The 22,488-nt window shown below is 37.6% G+C and overlaps 1 long non-coding RNA gene across 2 annotated transcripts; it reads left to right on the top strand.

Annotated features, from left to right (window-relative positions):
- Positions 1-7,063: 7,063 nt before the first annotated feature.
- LOC113073812 (uncharacterized) lies at positions 7,064-11,990 on the top strand. 2 transcript variants are annotated; one of them, XR_003280545.1, is made up of 4 exons: positions 7,064-7,522; positions 11,246-11,343; positions 11,517-11,575; positions 11,704-11,990. It is a non-coding gene; the product is annotated as an uncharacterized LOC113073812 (long non-coding RNA). The 2 variants fall into 2 exon arrangements; XR_003280544.1 differs by having other exon boundaries at positions 11,246-11,575.
- Positions 11,991-22,488: the final 10,498 nt, after the last annotated feature.

Below are 22,488 nucleotides of genomic sequence, written 5' to 3'. Positions count from 1 at the left end.
ATGTTCTTTGGACTGAGCCGCACAGAAATGACTGAACAGATTTTTGATTTTCGTCTTTGTTCAAAAGTTATTCAATTGTGAACTTAATGAGGCTGACCTAAAATCGGTTGAGATGCTGTATCTCGGCCAAACTTTGATCAATCGATACCAAACTTGGTACACTTCATCTACACCATGATCTGGGGGTCCACGCCAAATTTGGGAACAGCGCCACCTATGGGTGTTGAGATACCAAAAATTCACTTTTTTGCTTATAACTTCTGAACAATTCATCAGAAAATTATTTTCTTGATGTCTATGGATTCTTTAGATCATTCCGAATCTGTGGATGTCAATTTTGTCAAGACCACCTGGACCACCCGTCCGCCATTTTGAATTTTGTCAAAAATTGCTATATCTTTTGATCTACTGTACATATCTTCACAAAAATCGATAGGCATCATCAACAACATGTGCCGGAGGTACCCCGGAAGTTAGAAGACAGCGCCACCTAGTGTTCAAGAGATATAACGATTCTTGCAAAACCCCTTATAACTACTGTAAATGTTGATCGATTTTTGTTATTTTTATGTCATTTGATTCCTTTGGTTATGCCGAATCTGATGATGTCTCAATTTTCATTTTCCAATATGGCGTCTGTCCGCCATATTGAATGGATTGAAATACAGTTTTTTCGCTACTCCTCCCTGAAATCTTGTTCAATTTTGTTCAAAATTTTATCAGATGAACTTCAGACCGGGCCTGACAGAAATGACTGAACAGATTTTTGATATTCACTCCCGTTCCCGACGTGTACAGCTCTGAACTTGACCGTGCCTGTGCTTGTTGATTTATGCTAGTTAGCTTAGCATGCTAATTAGCTAAAATGCTAACACGTTTCTATTGACTCTAATGGGTCTCCTGAGCTATCTGGTTAACTTTGAGCAACGTTAGCATTTTTTAGCGTAGCATGCTAATCTGGCTAAAATGCTGCTTCGGGCTTTTGAGAGTTCATTCTCACACCTTAACCTCTCTTCTGTGCCATGCAAACTGTGTGTCAACTAATGTGGCGCACTTAGCTAAGGCACTCGTCCCAAACCCGAGAGGTCGTGGGATCGAATCCGGGGTGGGTCACGTAGATCCGATGGAAGTTCCGTTTTGGCCGTTTTGCTTCGTCCCGCTCGTTGCTCTGGCTACAGCCCTTCAGGGCTTGGCCCCGGTATCGCTGCTTGCAGCTATATTTAGGGGCCAAGCCCAAAGGGCTGTAGCCCCTATTGTATCTGTATGTTTTATTATTATTATTATTATTATTATTATTCTTCTTCTTCTTCTTCTTCTTCTTCTTCTTCTCGTCTAATGGGAGTCTATGGCAGCCATATGAAGGGAACATGGGAAAATGATAAAATTTGGCACACTTGTAGAACTGGTCATTATAAGTGATCTGACCAACTTTGGGGTCTCTAGGCCAAACTCTATAGCGCCACCAGCAGTCCAAAAATTCAACATTCAAACGTTAATAACTGTTGAACCACTAATTCTATGAAAATAAAACTTAGTACATCTATTTTGTCTCTTCATGGAGATTCCATTCCATATCTTACATTAAGACTCCTCCCATTACAGTAGCAGCCATTTTGAAAAGTACAGTAATCAGTCTAAACAATACTCCTCCTTCAAAATTGGTCCAATTCTTCTGAAATTTGGCACATAAAATCTTTGGACTGAGCTGCACAGATTTGACTGAACAGAATTTTTTGAACACTAGTGACAAAAAAGTTATCATGCTGTGAACTTACTGAGGTTGACCTAAAATCGGTTGAGATGCTGTATCTCAGCCAAACTTTGATCAATCGAAACCAAACTTGGTACACTTCTTCTATACCATAATCTGGGGGTCCATGCCAAATTTGGGAACAGCGCCACCTATGGGTGTTGAGATACCAAAAATGCACTTTTTTGCTTATAACTTCTGAACAATTCATCAGAAAATTATGATCTTGATGTCTATGGTTTCTGTAGATCATTTCGAATCTGTGGATGTCAATTTTGTCAAGACCACCAGGACCACCCGTCCGCCATTTTGAAATTTGTCAAAAATTGCTATAACTTTTGAACTACTGTACAAATCTTCACAAAAATCGATAGGCATCATCAACACCATGTGCCGGAAGTACCCCGGAAGTTGGAAGACAGCGCCACCTAGTGTTCAAGAGATATAACGATTCTTGCAAAACCCCTTATAACTACTGTAAATGTTGATCGATTTTTGTTATTTTTATGTCATTTTATTCCTTTGGTTATGCCGATTCTGAGGATGTCTCAATTGTCATTTTCCAACATGGCGTCTGTCCGCCATATTGAATGGAATGAAATACAGTTTTTTCACTACTCCTCCCTGAAATCTTGTTCAATTTTGTTAAAAGTTTTATCAGATGAACTTCAGAATGGGCCTGACAGAAATGACAGAACGGATTTTTGATATTCGTTCCCGTTCCAGAGATGTACAGCTCCGAAGTTGACCGTGCCTGTGTTTGTTGATTTATGCTAATTAGCTTAGCATGCTAATTAACTAAAATGCTAACACTTTTCTATTCACTCTAATGGGTCTCTTGAGCAATCTGGTTAACTTTGACAATGTTAGCATTTTTTAGCGTAGCATGCTAATCTGGCTAAAATGCTATTTCGGGCTTGTGAGAGATCATTCTCACACCTTGACCTCTCTTCTGTGCCATGTAAATTGTGTGTCAACTAATGTGGCGCACTTAGCTAAGGCGTTGGTTCTGAACCTGTGAGGTTGTGGGTTCGAAACCTGTATGGGAAAAATTTAAAATTGGGTATAAAGTTGTCATTTCAATTCCTTTATTACATGGTTAAGAGCTGTACTAAAGTTTCTTAAAATGGGATCAAAAATTAAGTGTGTTTTTGTAACTTCATTCTGCGTTCGTTCTCATCAGACCTTCTGATTTCACCTTATCTGTAATTCTGAATCTATCTGTTCTGTAAAAAGTGCTGAAAAAGTTGCTTGAAAAAACCTTAAAAGCCAAAGAGCAATAAGGGCTTGGCCCCAGAAAGGCTGCTTGCAGCTTTAATAGCGATTGTTTTTGGTAGAATTTTCGAGCAAAAACAATCGATCACTATGCTAGCCCTATGAAGGGAACATGGGAAAATGATGAAATTTGGCACACTTCTAGAGATGGTCACCAATAGTGATCTGACCAACTTTGGGGTCTCTAAGACCAACTCTACAGCGCCACCACCAGTTCAAAAATTCAGTTTTGAAACTTTAATAACTCCTAAACCCTATGGTCTATCCAGATACGACTTAGTACACATGATTACTCTCCTCTCGGAGATTACACTCTATACCTTACATTAAGTTTCCACCCATTACAGTAATTGCTATTAAGCTAATTAAGTGTTTCCGTTTAAACGCTACTCCTCCTTCAAAAGTGGTTTGATTTTTCTGAAATTTGCCACAGATGATCTTCGGACCGAGCCGCACAGAAATGACTGAACAGATTTTTGATATTCGTCTTTGTTCAAAAGTTATTAAATTGTGAACATAACGAGGTCGACCCAAAATCGGTTGAGAGGCTGTATCTCGGCCAAACATTGATCAATCGAAACTAAACTTGATACACTTCATCTACACCATGATCTGAGGTTTCATGCCAAATTCGGGGACAGCGCCACCTATGGGTCATGATATACCATAAATGCACATTTTTCCTTATAACTTTTGAACACCTTCTTCTATCAAGATAAAACTTAGTACACCTGATTCCTCTCTTCACACTGTTCACATTGAATAGTTAATATTAAGATTCCAGCCATTACAGTAACCCGCATTATGAAAAGTACAGTATTCCGTTTTTTCGCTACTCCTCCTTCAAATGTGGCCTAATTCTTCTCAAAATTTCCTCAGACGATCTTTGGACCGATCCGCACGGAAATGACTGAACAGAATTGTTCGACCTACTGGTCAAAAAAAGAGTTATGATGCTCTGAAGTTAATAGTGTTGAATCGAAATTGTATGAGAGGCTATATCTCGGCCGTGCTTTGATCAATCGCCACAAAACTTGCTACACTTCATCAACACTATGAACTGAGAATATATCCCAAAGTTGGAAACAGCGCCACCTATGGGTCGTGAGATACCAAAAATTCACCTTTCTGCTTATAACTTTTGAACAATTAGTTGAAAAATCATGATCTTGGTGTCTTTCTATTCCTCGGATCATGCCGAATCTATGGATTTAAATTTTGCCAGGATTCAGTAAACTACCTGTATGACATTAAGAATTTTTCATAAGTTGCTATATCTTTTCAAACCATGGAAAGATTTTTACAATAATCGGTAGGGATAATTAAAACCATGTTCTGGACATACCTCAGAAGTCTGAATTACAATTTACTAAACTTTCCATATAACGTTGCTTAAAATGCTAGGCAACTTTCTTTAGTGACCTCATTCTCTAACCATAACCTCTCTTCTGCAGCACACTGGATGTGTAACAACTCAGTGGTACAGTCTGTTAAGCCGCTGGTTCAGAGATCCTGAGGTCAGGGGTTCGAATCCAGGACAGTTAATGTTGTTTCTGAGTTCATGGTTTCGGATCAAGGGCAGTTAATGTTGCTTCTGTTCAAGCCTTTGCATTTCCTGAGTGTGTTTGCCTTCAATCAAAAATATGTTTTTGGTCTTTCTCATCTAAAGTTCTGTTCGATTTCAAACTTCTCTACTTCTGAACCGATCGGTTGTCCTGACATGCGTACCGTTTCGGCCGTTTTGCTTCGTCCCACTCGTTGCTCTGGCTACAGCCCTTCAGGGCTTGGCCCCGGTATCGCTGCTTGCAGCTATATTTATTATTATTATTCTTCTTCTTCTTCTTCTTCTCGTCCAATGGGAGTCTATGGCAGCCCTATGAAGGGAACATGGGAAAATGATAAAATTTGGCACACTTGTAGAACTGGTCATTATTAGTGATCTGACCAACTTTGGGGTCTCTAGGCCAAACTCTATAGCGCCACCACCAGTTCAAATATTCAACATTGAAACGTTAATAACTCTTGAACCACTAATTCTATGAAAATAAAACTTAGTACATCTGTTTTGACTCTTCATGTAGATTCCATTCCATATCTTACATTAAGACTCCGCCCATTACAGTAGCGGCCATTTTGAAAAGTACAGTAATCAGTCTAAACACTACTCCTCCTTCAAAATTGGTCCAATTCTTCTGAAATTTGGCACAGATAATCTTTGGACTGAGCCGCACAGAATAGACTGAACAGAATTTTTTGAACACTAGTGAAAAAAAAAGTTATGATGCTGTGAACTTACAGAGGTTGACCTCAAATCGGTAGAGATGCTGTATCTCGGCCAAACTTTGATCAATCGATACCAATCTTGGTACACTTCATCTACACCATGATCTGGGGGTCCATGCTAAATTTGGGAACAGCGCCACCTATGGGTGTTGAGATACCAAAAATGCACTTTTTAGCTTATAACTTCTGAACAATTCATCAGAAAATTATGATCTTGATGTCTATGGTTTCTGTAGATCATTTCGAATCTGTGGATGTCAATTTTGTCAAGACCACCTGGACCACCCGTCCGCCATTTTGAAATTTGTCAAAAATTGCTCTAACTTTTGAACTACTGTACAAATCTTCACAAAAATCGATAGGCATCATCAACACCATGTGCCGGAAGTACCCCGGAAGTTGGAAGACAGCGCCACCTAGTGTTCAAGAGATATAACGATTCTTGCAAAACCCCTTATAACTACTGTAAATGTTGATCGATTTTTGTTATTTTTATGTCATTTTATTCCTTTGGTTATGCCGATTCTGAGGATGTCTCAATTGTCATTTTCCAACATGGCGTCTGTCCGCCATATTGAATGGAATGAAATACAGTTTTTTCACTACTCCTCCCTGAAATCTTGTTCAATTTTGTTAAAAATTTTATCAGATGAACTTCAGACCGGGCCTGACAGAAATGACTCAACAGATTTTTGATATTCACTCCCGTTCCAGAGATGTACAGCTCCGAAGTTGACCGTGCCTGTGCTTGTTGATTTATGCTAGTTAGCTTAGCATGCTAATGAACTAAAATGCTAACACTTTTCTATTCACTCTAATGGGTCTCTTGAGCAATCTGGTTAACTTTGACAATGTTAGCATTTTTTAGCGTAGCATGCTAATCTGGCTAAAATGCTACTTCGGGCTTGTGAGAGAGATCATTCTCACACCTTAACTTCTCTTCTGTGCCGTGTAAGTTGTGTGTCAACTAATGTGGCACACTTAGCTAAGGCGTTGGTACTGAACCTGTGAGGTTGTGGGTTTGAAACCTGTATGGGAAAAGTTTAAAATTGGGTATAAAGTTGTCATTTCAATTCCTTTATTACATGGGTAAGAGCTGTACTAAAGTTTCTTAATATGGGATCAAAAAAAGTGTGTTTTTGTAACTTCATTCTGCGTTCGTTCTCATCAGACCTTCTGATTTCACCTTATCTGTAATTCTGAATCTATCTGTTCTGTAAAAAGTGCTGAAAAAGTTGCTTGAAAAACCCTTAAAAGCCAAAGAGCAATAAGGGCTTGGCCCCAGAAAGGCTGCTTGCAGCTTTAATTTTATATTTGAAACTGTTAGCCAATCACAGCAGTGTGTGTTTACTTTTGAGTCTTGAATGCACCCCGGCTATAAAATCTGAATTCTGCAGAGAAGGTCAAAAACAAGATAATAGCCTGTTACTTCAAAATTATGTTTTTTGATCATGCTAACATTATAGGTTGACTTCAGAGAAAACTATAAAGTTATAATAAAAAATGAAATTCATTTTTAAATAGATTGCACAAAAAATCATCCTTTGAGACAGCTGCCTCTCTAGTCCCCACTCACTTCCCTCTTTGCCAAGCCTAGATGTTCACCCAATGGTTTTTCTGAAGATGCACTGTCAACATAAGGATATGACAAGGATTCATGAAGCCTGATGGAAATGTTATCAAATATGCATTAAATCTTATGACTAGCGAAAACATTAGTGGAAGTGAGCCACGTTTAGTAAGTCATGTGTGGTTTGTTGCCGTAACGGGACTTTGGGGAGGTGTTTTATTCCAAAAAAACAGGATTAAAAAAAGTTTTCAGAGTTATTTTACTCTTGGTGTACATGGTGTACGTTTGCTCAAGTGATCAATCAGAAACTCTAGAGACGTTTTCTAAATTTTAGACAGCACGGCTACATCCTTATTTCCATTAACACCTAGCTAAACCTGTTAATGAGATTCTTTAACCTGTGCCTAATTAGGCAGCGGTAAGGACAGCAGGAGCCAATGTGGGATTCAATCTCCCAGGATTTAGCTTTGATCATCCCTTAACCCAGAGCATGGCCCTGGGGGTCTGATTTAAACCCACTAGCATGGCCGTTCAGGGGTGAGAATCACAGCGGGAAGGGTTGAAAGTCTAGAGGACTGTGATTGGGGATGAGAGCCAAGATTGGGAATACAAAGGTGAAACTGAGGACTTTGCTATTAGGAAAGGTAAGTCTATTTACAGCAACACTGTCTGGGGAGGAAGAGAGAACAAGGGAGTGAATAAAAAGGCAGCTTCGGGAAACATTTCCCCTGATTGAGAAAGAAACAAGGTGAAACAAACAAACCAAGCACATGAAATGCAGTGAGAAGAGCTTCAAAGCCTCCAGGTTGATTTAGCAATTAACTTCATTAGCATACGGTTGACTTAAGTACATGGCTTTAAAACACAAAGGCATCTCGTATAGAAACAATACAAAATTATACTCAGAAATAAATCATATATGACAGTGAAACTGTTCAGAAACACTAGAGATACAATGTTCATTATCTTAAATACTCCCACGAATCATATCTCTCCATTTATCCCTTAGAACATAGTGCTTGAGCTAGCGTTTCATTTCAGAGATGGTGAAAACACATAGGCTGCTCTTTTCGTATTTTTATGTTTCTATGTTATGCTAAAACTGAGGTGCTTAGTCAAATCACTGAGGCTTGAAGAGCAGAGAGGGCTAAACTATTTACACTCAAATGAGGGCAACGCTGACGACTTATACATTGTAAACAAAAGAGACGGGAAACTTACTACAGGAATTTACCCTGGCAAAACTTAAGCCTGTTAATGAAGTCCACTCAAAAAACAACAAGCTAAAGTAGCAGCTAGCGTTAACAAGCACTTAATAAGGAACAAAGCCAAAAAAAGTGTTTTGCTTGATAAATTTGAGGTCATGCCTTACACAAAGTACTGTAGTATTAATAACTGTTACTATGTAATCTGGTGTAAAAGTATTACATTTAAAGAAATTCACAAGAATGGCAGATACAATGATTACAAATAATTTTAATTTATTGGCCAACACCAAAAAGTTGTGAAAAAGTTAATGTAATACTTTAAAAAAGTTTGTGTCATTTTTAACACAAAAATTGTGTTTACTATGTGTTTAATGTTTACTATTGTATCATGGTGTTAGCATAGCAACATGCTTACCTTCGATATTCAATTTTGTGTTGGAGGCGCGTCGTGTTCTGCTGTTGTTAAAGCTAAGGTCACGCCATTGAGTCACTTACAAAAAAGTACTACATTTAAAATAACTGTAACTATGTATATTCTGGTGGAAAAGTAGTGGATTCATGGAAAATTAAATCTGAATGGGAAATAAAACAAGTGAAACATTTATTACAGGCCATTTACTTCATGAGGAAATACCATAAAGCTCAAATCAAACTAAATATGTCTTATTTTAACATAAAAGTAAAAGGTATGTTTACTATGTTTAAATATTTATTAATGTATCATGGTGCTAGAACATGCTAACATTACACTATCAAAATCAATTGAAATTTCAAATATCCTGTTCATTTTGAGCTGGAGGTGTGCCATGTCAACAGTTGCGGCCTATGTAGGGCACTCCAAATCTGTCACTTTGGTTCCACACACGAGGTTTCTGACAGGAAGGATGCTGCATTAGCAGCAGGCAAGGCATCTCACTAGCTTTTGAATCAGAGCCAATGTGTTCAAAATTTGTGGGTACATAGTTAGTTTCATAGAGGAATATATCTCCCATTGATTGACATGGCAGTGCTGCATGAATTATGTTAAATTTACAGATATAAACAGGGTTTGCTGTGTCTAATGTTTTGTGTCATAAATCAATGCTAAATGGCTAGCTTCGTTTGATAATTTGAGCTGCTGGCGCACAGTGCAGCAGGCTGTATTTGACAGCTGCACATTCTGACTCCAAGTCCATTTTCCCTGGGTTTCTCGAAAGAGATGTTACCCCCTGCGCTCAGTGGGGGGATGTTTTTATTTAACACCAGACAAAGTATTATCCAAATGCACCTATCTACATCAGATAACCTAGCAGCTTCAGTCTGTCTCTGGATTTTTCCAGTTCAATTTCCGTGCAGGAAGTCCTCAGAGACGACAAATTATACAGTCCATAGCAACACAGGTGCAAGCTGGCTGATATACTGAACAAAGCAGCAAGGCCACCCAGCATCATCTCCATGAGGGAGGGAGGAAGCAGATAAAAATGAAAATCCAGACATTTACTTTGTGAATCAAAAGATTAGATGGGCAGTGCAACAATGTATATGAGACATAGGATGACATATAATTACATGAAAAAATGGTCTTGTAGTTTTTTTTTTTTTTTTTTTTTGGGAGATAGTTGCTCGCCCACAACACACTAGCATACACACTAGCAAAACTGGCAAACTGATAGACATGGTTTTCTCTCCGACATGTGTCAATTTTCAAAGGCGCGAAGCAACTTGTGACTGAAACGGGATGCGGCGAGGATCGCTCCATCAAAACAACATAACCTTGATGTCTGCAGTTCAATAGTTCCCGTCTGAGCTACACACCATTTATTCCACCATCTCGGGGTTCCTGTGGATAAACAGGTGAACGAGAAGTATGTAGATGAAAAATAATAGCATGGGAGACGTGGGAGGAAACGAGCAAAGAAAATCCAGGAAGAGTAAAACTGACTAAACTTGACAAAACTGACAGATATGGGTGGAAGACAGACAGAAGATCAATGGGTTTCTGACAGGGCTCTTCTGACATGACAGCTGAGTTAATAATGCAAATGTGTTAATGATTGTGACATATGCAGTTTTTAGATCTGCAGGCAGAAAAGAAATAGATGAAATCTGTGGTGCAGTAATAGAGTTACATACCAATGCACATGACTACATATTTTCAAAGACGAGTAGAAATCGGGTTGTCTGTACCAGGGTTTTTTTATTATTAGGGTGTGTCTTAATTCAAAGGATAATAATTATCTTGCAAAAAACTCAAGACAATATTTTTAATTTTAATACTTTTTGTACATATATATATATATATATATATATATATATATATATATATATATATATATATATATATATAGATTTTTTTTTTTTTTTTTTTTTTTTACAAAAAGATATTTGCCCAATGTTGAAAAGGAGGTTCAAATGTATTTTTAGAGCAAGTCTTAGTCTTAACAATAATTAATAATATAGTCATAAATCCAGTGAGTGAGTGATAAACACTTATGCTAAATATAAAAACAACATGCTGTTTACAAAACTATATGCCATCTTAATTACAAAAGAGGCTCACCACAACAGCCAAAATATTCTACACTTTTCATGTTAGCATGCAAAAAACTTTAAAACCCCTCTTTGGGACACTTTGGTCCCTAGCTGTTAGGATTCCTGGTTTTCACCAAGGCGGCCCGGGTTCGACTCCCGGTATGGGAAGCATTCTTTGGAAGTCTTGGCCTAGTGGTTAGAGAGTTTGACCTCTGACCCCTAGAGTTGTGGGTTCAAATCTCGGGCCTGCAATACCACGACTTAGGTGCCCTTGAGCAAGGCACCGAACCCCCAACTGCTCCCCAGGTGCAGCAGCATAAATGGCTGACAACTGCTCCGGGTGTGTGTGTGTGTGTGTGTTCACTGCTCTGTGTGTGTGCACTTTGGATGGGTTAAATGCAGAACACAAATTCTGAGTATGGGTCTAAATTCATCCTCTGCCACTAAAAAAAATAAAATTAATTAAAAATTAAAAAAGCCCACTTCAGCAACTACTTGACCATCCTAACCCTGTTCTACGCTAAACATGGCCAGAAAATAATTTGCCTGCCTAAAATGTATGATTACAGTTGGTTGTATTATGAGCATCCACTCACTGGCCACTTTATTAGGTTCACTCTTTTCTAATACTAGGTCTGATGTGTCTAGTGCTTTGTGACATGATGTGGTATCCAGCTGCAAACGGCCATGACAAGACAGAATGAGGCTATATATGAGGGGTGCACATGTTCTGCAACGATATCCAGGTATGCAGTGACATTTAAACAATGCTCAACTGGTGTTAAGGGCCTAATGCGTGCCAAGAAAATATTTCACACATCATTACACCAACAATACACAGAGCAGGATGGATGCATGCATCGATCCATGTTTTTTATGTCAAATTCTGGCCCTACATTTTCCTGTTTTTAACTGACAGAAGAACAACCTGGAGTGGTCAATTGCTGTTGTACCTCATCATCTTAGGTTTCATTCAAGGTACATTCAGATGTTCTCTTCTGCATAGCATGTTGTAAAGCTTGCTTGCTTTCGCCTTTCTGTCAGCACGAAGCAGCCTGGCTATTCTCCTCTGACCTCTCTCATTACCAAGGCTTTTTCGCCCACAGGACTGCCACTTACTGGATGCCTTCTGTTGTTCGCAACATTCTCAGCAGTCCCTAGAGACTCCAGTGCATAAATAATCCCCGGATATCAGCAGTTTCTGAGATAAAGATTACATTTCGCCTCAGTTCTGATGTCTAGTCTGAACAATGACTGAACCACTTTATTGTGTGTATGTCTCAGTCAACTCTAGTGCCATGCGACTTGAACTCTGCCATTTTTAAATCCTAATGAACAATAAAAAGACTTAAGTCATGAATTACTCTAAATCATTTACTCAACCAATTCATAAAAAAAAAAAACAAGCAAAAAAAGCAAGAAATTTGTAAAGCTGCATATTTAATGATATGTATTGTGATGAGTGCTATTCAAATATTGATAACAAATATAAATCCGTACCACTAAGTACTTCCTCTATGCTTTTGTGCTTTTATAAATTCCTGACACATGATTGGCTGAATAAATATTTGCATGCATGCAGAGGCATGCACAGGGGGCTTGTCCTTGTCACTGCACTTCTCCCCTGCCCCTCTGGAGGTCTGTGCATGTCACTGCATGCATATATACATTTTAATATATATTATTTTAGAAAGTGTGGTAAATTATATATAAGAAATGAGAATAAAGGATAACAAGACTTGTTTAAGTCATTAGCAACTCTGAATCATTGATGTTCTTTGGTGAACTGATTCAAATTCATGGAGATGAATCAAAATGCCTGTAAGATACATGACATACAGTACATAACATTCATTATAGGAACTACATTTCAGACTAAAAGGAAAACAATCTTACCGAGACCCCAGGAGACAGACACAGGATAATAGTCTGGCCAATATCCACTCCACTTCTGCTTGAGTTATTACAGCCATCTGAGGCTCTTAAAACCCCTCCTTCAGCTACAGCTACCAAACAGGATTAAAGGGGTGTTAGATATCCCCAGGAACTACAGATTTAACCTTTAATTTGGGATTACAAATTATATTGACCAATTATTTAAATTTGGCTTCCATTAAATACACAAGAAACTGAGGCGTGCAGTGACATTTGCACTGGCTTCCTCCAGTACCTGTACTCTTAAGAAAAATGGTTCCAAACAGTACCAGAAAATGGTTCTTCGGCTTGTAACAATAGTAGAACCCTTTTTAGTGCTAAATAGAACCCTTTTTAATGGGTTCCATAAAGAACCATGCTTTGAAAATGCTATATAGGACTTTTATAAATTATAAATTATAAGTTTTTATAATTATAAGTTATAAATAACCTTTTAATAATAGTTTTTTTCATTAATATTACCATATTAACATATTATATCATTATTCATATTATTTGTATATATTATTTATTAATATTGTTTTTTTACCCCTCTGTCTGCCTGGTATTACAATAATCTGCAGTGTCTGTTAGGGTTTTACGAATGAAATGAAATAATTTACCTGTTGAGAGTGTGTTGACAGTCTGTAGTTGGATCAATGAACTCTAAATTAACAATGAAACTAAATAATGAAGTTCTTTGTCATTTACAAATTTGAAAAAAAAACAAAAAAAAAAAAAACTGAAGGGCAGGAATAAAAAACCCTAAACTCTGAAACAAAGAACCATTTCAGCATTACAAGGGTTCTTCAGGATGCTATGGTTCTAAATAGAACTGGTTCTACATGTACACTTTTTTTTAGAGTACCCACCGATGCATTAGATAGAAAGAGTCAGGACTGTTTCTTCAAGGTTATAGGTGCCATAAAATAATACATGCATATAAATCCCTCTGACCTTTATTAAGTTCTGTCAGGCACCTTGTGAACAAAAGTAGTAGAATCCACACCACAGATTTTGCATGCAACAGCATCTTCATGAAAAAAACAAAATGCTTGGGATCAGATGACAGTTGTTTCCGATTCAGAAATGATGAATTGGTGAAACGGTAAATGTTAGAGAATATTTTCTAAACACGACGGCCTGACACAAACCCTGTAGCAGCAAAACTGTCAGTAGTCGAAAAAATAATGCTTCTCCAGTCTAGCACTTTTGTTGTTCAGCCTCAAAGCCAGTGTTGCGATTTCGACTAAGAACCACCTCAGGTGTAAGAAAAGTTTGCAATATACATCTAACCCATTTTTCAGATAAAAGGACATGTGTCAAATCCAAGCACAACAGTACGGAAGATAAATCATTCTGTATCTGATGAAACCAGACTGTCACACTTGTTAAGGGACTACATCTAGCAAACAAAATTCTAATAGTGGATGGGATATAAAGAGGGTATTTATCTTCAGATCGCACCTAGCGCTTTCCGCGGGGTGCTGCTTCGTTCAAAGAGCAAAGATAAAGAAATGGAAGCTCATCTTTGTCATTTTCAGTCTCAGTTAACTGAGTCGTTAGCGGGGGGCCACCAAATCGAAGATAGTGCGGCATTCTAGCTGCGGGTAACCCCTGCAGAGCTCAGATTTATCTTCTGACTGTCTGCCAGAGATTTAGAGGCGAAGAAAAGGCCATCAGAGGGATTTTTTTTTCAGGAATTGTTTTTCAGCCATCTGAAACATGGGGTTGTGGGATCAGTCTCGGACAGCCTCAGAAGTGAGGAGGGAGGAAGCTCTCTGGGGAGGACGCTCTAGGGGAGCGTGGGGAGATGTAGCTGGAGACGGAGTCAATCTGCTGTCAGCCTGCCAAACACAGGACAACAAGACAGGCAGGAGAAAGGAGACCTTACTGGTCCTCGGGGAGACGTTTCACAAGCTGGGCTGGTGCAGGTGGATGTGGCAGAACAAATGGCAAAGGTTGTGTTTTGAATGGTAAGTCACAACAGAGCATTCTGTGGCTCTAAAGGACAAGGGCACGCTTCGACTGGATCCTTTCCAAATAACTGTCAGTGGGTATCTTTGCAGGGAGGATGATATCTTTTGGACACAGTCCCTGCAGCTACAACTGTCAAATTCCCTATTTTATTTTTTATCCCACCGCACACTCTCTATGATGCACTGTCAGGTGAAGATGTCGATGTTGAGAGACTTCGTCAGATCCATGATCTCGCTTGAATGATCGGGACCTGTAAAATCTATTGATTCCTTGCTTGAGGTTATGTTGTATTATAAATAACAAATACTTATCTATATTTTTCTTCAAATTATTATTTTCTTACTTGGAAAAATACATTGACAAATAAAACTGTATTAAGTGTAAAACTACATATTTTTTTAAGGTGTAAGAAAAATATGTGACTTTTAATGACTAAAATATATAAATACATCACTTTTAACTATGCAGCAGCAAAGTAAGTGTTTACACCTTTCAACTGTTTGCTTCTAATTGTCTTTTCATATTTAGATGAAAAAATAAACCCTCGAAAACATAAAACATTAAGTAACAGGGGCAGAAGGAAGTTCATCCACATTAATTGCAACCAATAAAGCAAGAACAAAGTATTTCTTGCTTGCAGACTTTGAGTTGAGTGTATCTTGGTGTACCTTACAAAATGTTCCACTTAAAGGTGAGTCAAATCCTCACTTTTGGTCTCTCTGCCCTACTTAGAGCCCGTGTTATCAGTCTTCATAACCTAAACTGAATGCCTTTGTAGCAACCTGCTAAATTCACCTTTCTCTTGAGGCTCTGTATTTTTCCTCTATTTTCCTCCACTTTAAAATAAATAATTTCTATTTGTTTCATCCTATATCTATCCGTTTTCCCGGGTATGTAAATGACTGTCCTAGATAAAATTGTAAAACACCTACTGCTGTATTCACAAGGATTATACGTCTAATCTCAACACTTCATCATATCATTTTCAACGGCACAGCTCGTAACAGCTCACGATGTGAGAACATGTGGAAAAAAAATACACCGAACCTCTGTAAGTTTCCTCAAAAGAAACAGGCTCCTGAGAAGTGTGGAGGTGTGAATCATTGTTAAGCAGTGATGAGAATTGGAAAGAATTTAAAACATTTGGGTTCCAATTTAGATCCCGGTCCCAACAGCGATTGCTTTAGTACGTTGAAAAAGAAATACGTGCAAACACAAAATGCAAATCGTATTACAGTTACTGCCCTCAGCAGTCTGATGACACATCATTTCAGATTTTCAGTGTGTTTTCAGAGGCAGTCCAATGCAAATGCAATTTATACATACAGTATTAGTTAATAAAAAAAATCTGTAAAAACAGGGGTGGGGGGGTGGGGGGGGTTCGTTCTACACTGGTCAAGTTGTACGGTCAAGTACTGGTCAAGTTATGATTCACTAAAAAATACCCTGCTTCCTATGAATTTCCTATTGAGAAAAAGACTGGTTGTGGTTTGTTGCCGATTTGCTACAAAAACTAAAATAAAATAAAAAAATAAGTAAATAAATAAAATAACAATTCAGAAGAGTCATGCATGTGTAAGTTTTTCTGTCTGCACTTTGTCATGAAAATACTTTAAATTCCTATTTATTATTTTTTTTTAATGGAAGCTTTTCTGAATAAGACATGATTCTTGTTTCCAGCCTCATTTATAAGTATACGCGCCCTAGTTATGCTTTGAAATTCATTATATAGACACTGTCTTATTAAAAGGAGAGGACTACACTACAGGGATATGCAAAGCATGACCCACAGCACAATATCTGCCCAACCACATGGTTATCAGTGTCAATTTACCACAATCCAGACTTTTTTTTTTTTTATTCACTTGCCACTTCTGCACTTCAAGTGAATGATGCAACACAACAAATCAGCGCTCTCTGCTATAATGAACAAACTTGTCTGCACTTCTATGGAGTTTGACAATTGTAACATGTCTACACTGAAAACATAAGGACAGCAAACAAGATGCATGCAGTTTGCATTATTGCCAGTGATATGCATATGATATATTGACAATTTTTGAAAACCTACTCACCCTCATGCCATCAAAGATGTTGATGAGTTTGTTTCCTTACATGAACAGATTTGGAGAAATTTAGCATTTCATCACTTGCTCACCAATGGATCCTCTGCAGTGAATAAGAGTCCAGGCACGCGACTAAAAACATCACAATAATCCACAAATAATCCACAGGACTCCAGTCCATTGTGTATACATCCAAATACTTGTATACATACTGTATTAGGTGTGTTCAACTTGAAGGGGCACTATGCAGACCAATTGATGAAAAAGTACCATGAGGGCGATTCGAAAGCATAAGGAGCTGTCTGCTCTCTATAGATCTCGAGATGTCATACACCGATCAGTCTGCACAGCACAAACAAACCAAAACCGGGATATTTTAGTCAATATAAAAATCCTGGCCAGGACGAGTCCGGAAAAAAGGGCTTGTATGGTCAAACTACATTACAATAACCAGGTCAATTGATTCACTGGCCTTTGGTGACCATTGGGTTCCTGAGCTGTGTAATTTGAATATCCATGCTATACTATGTAAAATAGTCCAGATTCACATGGTTTCAGAATTTCTGAAATCTTTAGCAGTGTTAGCAATGTACTAGCCCACTTTATCTTTAACTACCCTCATTATCTTTTCTCAAAGCACAAGTTTAATAGGCTAGGATGAAAACTTCAAATTCTTCTCCTTTTTATATCTAATTAAACCCAGTATATTCTATGCTATTTGATTCTGCTCCTTGCAACCTTATTAGCATCAAAGCTAAAACTTGTTTGCTAGGGTGACACAGGAGTACAAACGTTACACCGACTTACAAGACCTGTTAGAATCAGGCCAGGAAGGTTAACAGTTTACATGTCTAAGTCCAAGACAGCCTGCTCTTGGTCCATTAGGCATTAGCATTGGTACCTTTTCGTTACATTAAGAATTTAGCTGTCAGCCCTGTTTAAAGCACTATACAGCTTTGCACATGATGAATGTGAATGCTAACAGACGGCTTCTTCCAGATATCCCTTGTGAATAAGATGTACTGTACACTTTACCATGAAGAAAATATTAAAAGAGTATCATATTTTCTGCAAATCACACGATAACTCACAGAGTCAAACTTGCACTGTTGACAAAAAAAAAAAAATATTATAATAAGAAATAATGTAAAATGTTTGTAAATAAAACCAGTATAAATATATCTTTATAGTGGAATCAAAATAGAAGTACAAAACAAACAAATGAAAGAGACATTATTAATGATCAACAGTATTTATTATAAACAGCAAGCCTAAATAAATTAATTAACATGCTTGATGTAATGCTCTGGAAAATATGACAAATAATAATAATAATAATAATAATAATAATAATAAATCCATAAAAAACAGGTGAAACTTGTGTAAGCAATATACTTTTAAAGAATATATGCTGAATGTAAGGTCTTCAAGCATTTAATTGCATGCTAATTGCAATCAAATAAAAAATTTATTAAGTTTTCATTTATATCTAAAACAATAACTTTATTTTATTTTTATTTATTTATTTTTACTCACTTAGGTAGGATTTAAGTACATTTTTATGCAATTAAATAACTTATGTAATTATATAATTATATTGTATTTGAAACATGTTTCAAATATATTGCTGAATGTACTGACAAGCATTCATGGTAAATTAAAATATACTTTAATGTCTTTCTATTGAAACTTCTATGTCATTTATATTCATATATTTGTAATTAAACCTTTTTAACAAAGTAAAAAGAAAAATTAAATATATTAAATATAAAATAATAATTTACTATATATTAAATGCAAGATTGAATAACACTACAGTTAAAATTATAATCAAGTACTGTACACATTCTCTAGTATTCTATTCAAACATCCAAATATGTACTGATAAAGTATGACACAATATTATTAAAACAATGATTTAATAAAAATGCTTTAAAGTAAAACAATTAATATGACCTCATGATTTTTAAAAGTGTACTTAAGTGTGTTAAGAAACAGTCATAAGAAGTGTACCACTTGAGATTATTTTAAAATATGCTTTTAAGACTTCAAGTATACCACAATAAAAAAATAAAAAAATAATAAAATAAATAAAATAAAATAAATTCACAGAGGATATTCGAGAGTCACATCTGCTAGCAAACACTCCCAAACATTTACTTTGTGAATGTAGCATTCCCACCCCTTGGATTTATTTTGCGTTAACATTCTCCACATAAGTGGTTCTGAGCAGTCAGCAGCATTTACAGCCATTGACCGGGCTGCACCATTTGATCAGCGGCTAATGACACTTAACACAATCGCTTCAAGACAAACCCAGTACTGTTTAGAGCAGAACAGATGTTTTGGCAAAGTGATCTCACGGTTTAATTAGCCCATTGATACTAAGTGCATTAGCAGTGAGAAACATCACAGCTTGAGATATGGCTGTCATGCTGCACGTGCTAGCGCTAATAGGGACTGGGACTGATGGTGTGGTGATGGTGGAAGACAATCAATAGGTCTTCCAAACGGCTGAATGGAAGACGTCGACGTTGAAGAGTGTTTTTGTTGGGAGCTGCTTAAGGAGGTGTTTTATGGCTACCAACATCTGGAGCTCAGGCAGATGTGCAAGTGACAATCAGGAGGATGCATTAATAGGTCTCTCTAGGTGAAAGTCATTACTGCCCATTACATAGTCCACTGAGAATGATATCCAAGGTGTTCTGATGAGCTTAATAACTTAATTAAAGGCTTTGATTGAAAATACAAGCGTATATTGTCATCAAGCTGTGATTATGAGAGTAATATTAGTTTATGTAATTTGCAGCCCCCTCCTCTCCTCCCCTCCCCTCCTCTTTCTCACCAGCAATTATTCAAGATCATTCATTAAGCTTGTATTTATAAAATGCCATAAATTGTAAAACAAGGATTAGCATTTGAAAATGTTGCATATGTACATGAGTGTGTGTGTGTGTGCTCTTGTTTTTGTGACATATGAGGATACAACTCTGTATAATGACATGGGTATGACACAGGTATTACAAGGAGAGAGTGACTTATGAGAACATAACCCATTTCCCCATTTTTCAAAATGCTTATAAATCATACAGATTTAGTTTCCTGTGAGGGTTAGGGTTAGGTGTAGGGTTGGTGTAGGGCCATAGAATATACAATTTTCACATTATAAAAGCCATTACGCCTATGGGATGTCCCCACTTTTCACAAAACCAAACGTGTGTGTGTGTATGTGTGACACAAAGGATGATCTTTCTGAAATAAGGGCTGCTCGGGAAAGACTTCAGCCTTCAGTCTTGGATACATCAGTAAATCACTAGCGCCATTAAATCAAAACGGTATGTTCCATTCACCATAAATAATTGTCTTTTCATGTTTTCCACTTTGTAAAGTATTTTTTTTTTCATTCATTCATTTATTTATTCACTATATATATTTTTTATCTTTTCGCTTAGTCAAATAGCAAAACCCAGAAACCCCTGGTCAGAAACAAAGAGGAAAGTCATAGAACACTGTTTCAAGAACTACTTTAAGGAAATGAAGGCTCCTTGAAAAGTGGACTGTAAAAAAATGCATAAATGCAAACAAGAGTCTAAAGGATAATGGAAGAAAATGGAAAACAGTTAGATACTTTGTGCTCAACAGAATAATTTAAGTTAAGATAAATTTGGGTCAAAAGTATTGAGCCCATAAACCCTGAGAGCTTGCGATGTGGAGTATCAGTGTTGAGTCATAATTGTGCTGCGACATTGATAGTCCATGTAAATCAGTGTGTCATAGCATTGAAATGATTGACTACAGCTGTTTTCAGTTGCTGTTTGGGCCTCAGTTTTGGAATGACTTGTTATAACTTTGATGTAAGCCACTGTAATTTTGCACTATTTAAAAAATATGTTTAAAATACATATATTTTATTATTTTCATTTTGATTTGTTGTTTTACTTTTCTTTATACTATCTAAAATAATGAAAAAAAATCTATATTTCCTGCAAAGCAAAATGCACCTGCTAGATCACTTGGACATGTTTGTATATAAGAGGTAAAAACTATATAAATACTGTTTGTTTTCTCACACAAACCGCTCGTTTAGTGTCTTAGACCATCAATGTGTACTAACGATAGGGAATTGTTTAATCTGGACTCCTCTGTGCATGCTCTTTGAGGTGGTGACCATAGACCTCCATTATATGAGTAAAAGACAGGACGGTTTGACCTAAAAGTATTTTTAACTACTGTGGAAACAAAGACACCTACATCTTGGATGCCCTTGAGGTAAGCTAAAACATACCAAAATTTAGTTTCAAAGTGAACTGTCCCTTTAAGTTCCAATTCTCACCATAAACTAGCTGCTTATTAGTACTTATCAAGCCCAAATGAATGCTTTATTTAGCTTGACCATATTTTAGCTCCCTTAACTCTACCCTGTACCTAAACATAATAACTGCCTTATTAACTATTAATAAGCAGCTTTTTTGAAGTTTATTAATGGAAAGCAGTAAATATTTGTTCCCTTTTCTAAAGTTTTACAATTTATAGTAGTAGGTAGCAGGTATCCTAAAAATCAGCAGCCTTAACTGTGCTTATTTCCAGCCGGTCTCACACAAAGCAACAAGATTGGCTTTCTTCCACCAGTGGTGGTTCAGCCACCTGGTCTCCGCCAGCTCCAAAAGAACCTCATCAAGCTAGCTGTATCCCCAGCTGAGGCAGCGTTTCACCTTAAAGACACTTGTATCTGTTCTCCCAGTGCCACCCTCTCCTCTCACACCTTGACCCACCTGCCACGGCTATCCGAAATGTCAGGTCATGGGCCACTGACTACCTGCAAGCTCCCCGGTCTCAAACGACACTCACACACCGGCCCTCACAACCGCCCGATGGTCCACTGACTGTAGCGCTGGTAAAAGTGACCTTTCAAAGCTGGTCTAAGACTAGACTTTTTATTTATTTTGAATAGCACCAATGATCTGAGATCTGAGAGTTGATCAGTGCAGGAGGGAAATTCTCACCACAACCTTCTGAAGTGGTTGTTTTCGAGTTTCATCTGCCCTAAAGCAGGTAAATCTAGCTGATGCAAAGGGCTACATCCTATTAAATGACACCAGAAATTAATTTCAAGTTACAGGTTATTGTTGCGTGTTACGGGCCCCAAGCTGCCAAGCTTTAAAGGCGTTTGACAGGGTTTAACAGTTCTTTGTGTTGATGAAAGCAGCATCAGAATTCTATTAAAGATGTAATGTCAGACTCTTCATATGGTCATAAACACCCACAGAAGATTCAGCGGTCATAAAAAAGGACATAAAACTTGGCTCATAATCTTAAGCTTTTTGCAGTAAGGAGCATCAAAAATGCTACTTTATATTCACACTCCAAACAGATAATAAGCTTCCAATTAAAAATGCACATTTGCAGCACACAATTAAAGGATGTGTGTCACGAGGATGAACGGTGCAGTAAAAAGTTAACAATGGAATTGAGAGTGTCAAATGCCTTATAGGGGGTGGGGGGGGGTGAAATGCTCGTTTTCACTCAATGGGCCCTATTTTAACGATCTGAAACGCAAGTGTCAAAGCGTGAAGCGCAAGTAACTTTGTGGGCGGGTCTCGGCGCTGTTGCTATTTTCCCGGCGGGATAAATGGCTCTTGCGCAAATCTAAAATCGGTTGGTCTGAAGTAGCTTCATTATTCATAGGTGTGGTTTGGGCGTAACGTGAAATAAACCAATCAGAGCGTCATCCAACATTCCCTTTAAAAGCAGGTGCGCAAGTTCCATTATGGATTGCTATTATTATGGCGTATTTACCAGGCGCATGCCAGGAGCGGTTCACAGCTGAGGAGACTGATGTTCTTGTAAGAGCAGTGAAAGACAGAGAAGTTGTGTTGTATGGGGATGGGAGAAACCCACCCAAAATAGCATCGGTTAAACAGGCGTGGGAGG

This window comes from Carassius auratus, unplaced genomic scaffold, assembly GCF_003368295.1.
Source record: "Carassius auratus strain Wakin unplaced genomic scaffold, ASM336829v1 scaf_tig00012905, whole genome shotgun sequence".
Lineage (NCBI taxonomy): Eukaryota > Metazoa > Chordata > Actinopteri > Cypriniformes > Cyprinidae > Carassius > Carassius auratus.
Note: the sequence above shows the minus strand (reverse complement) of the source record. Positions and strands in the feature narration are given on the sequence as shown.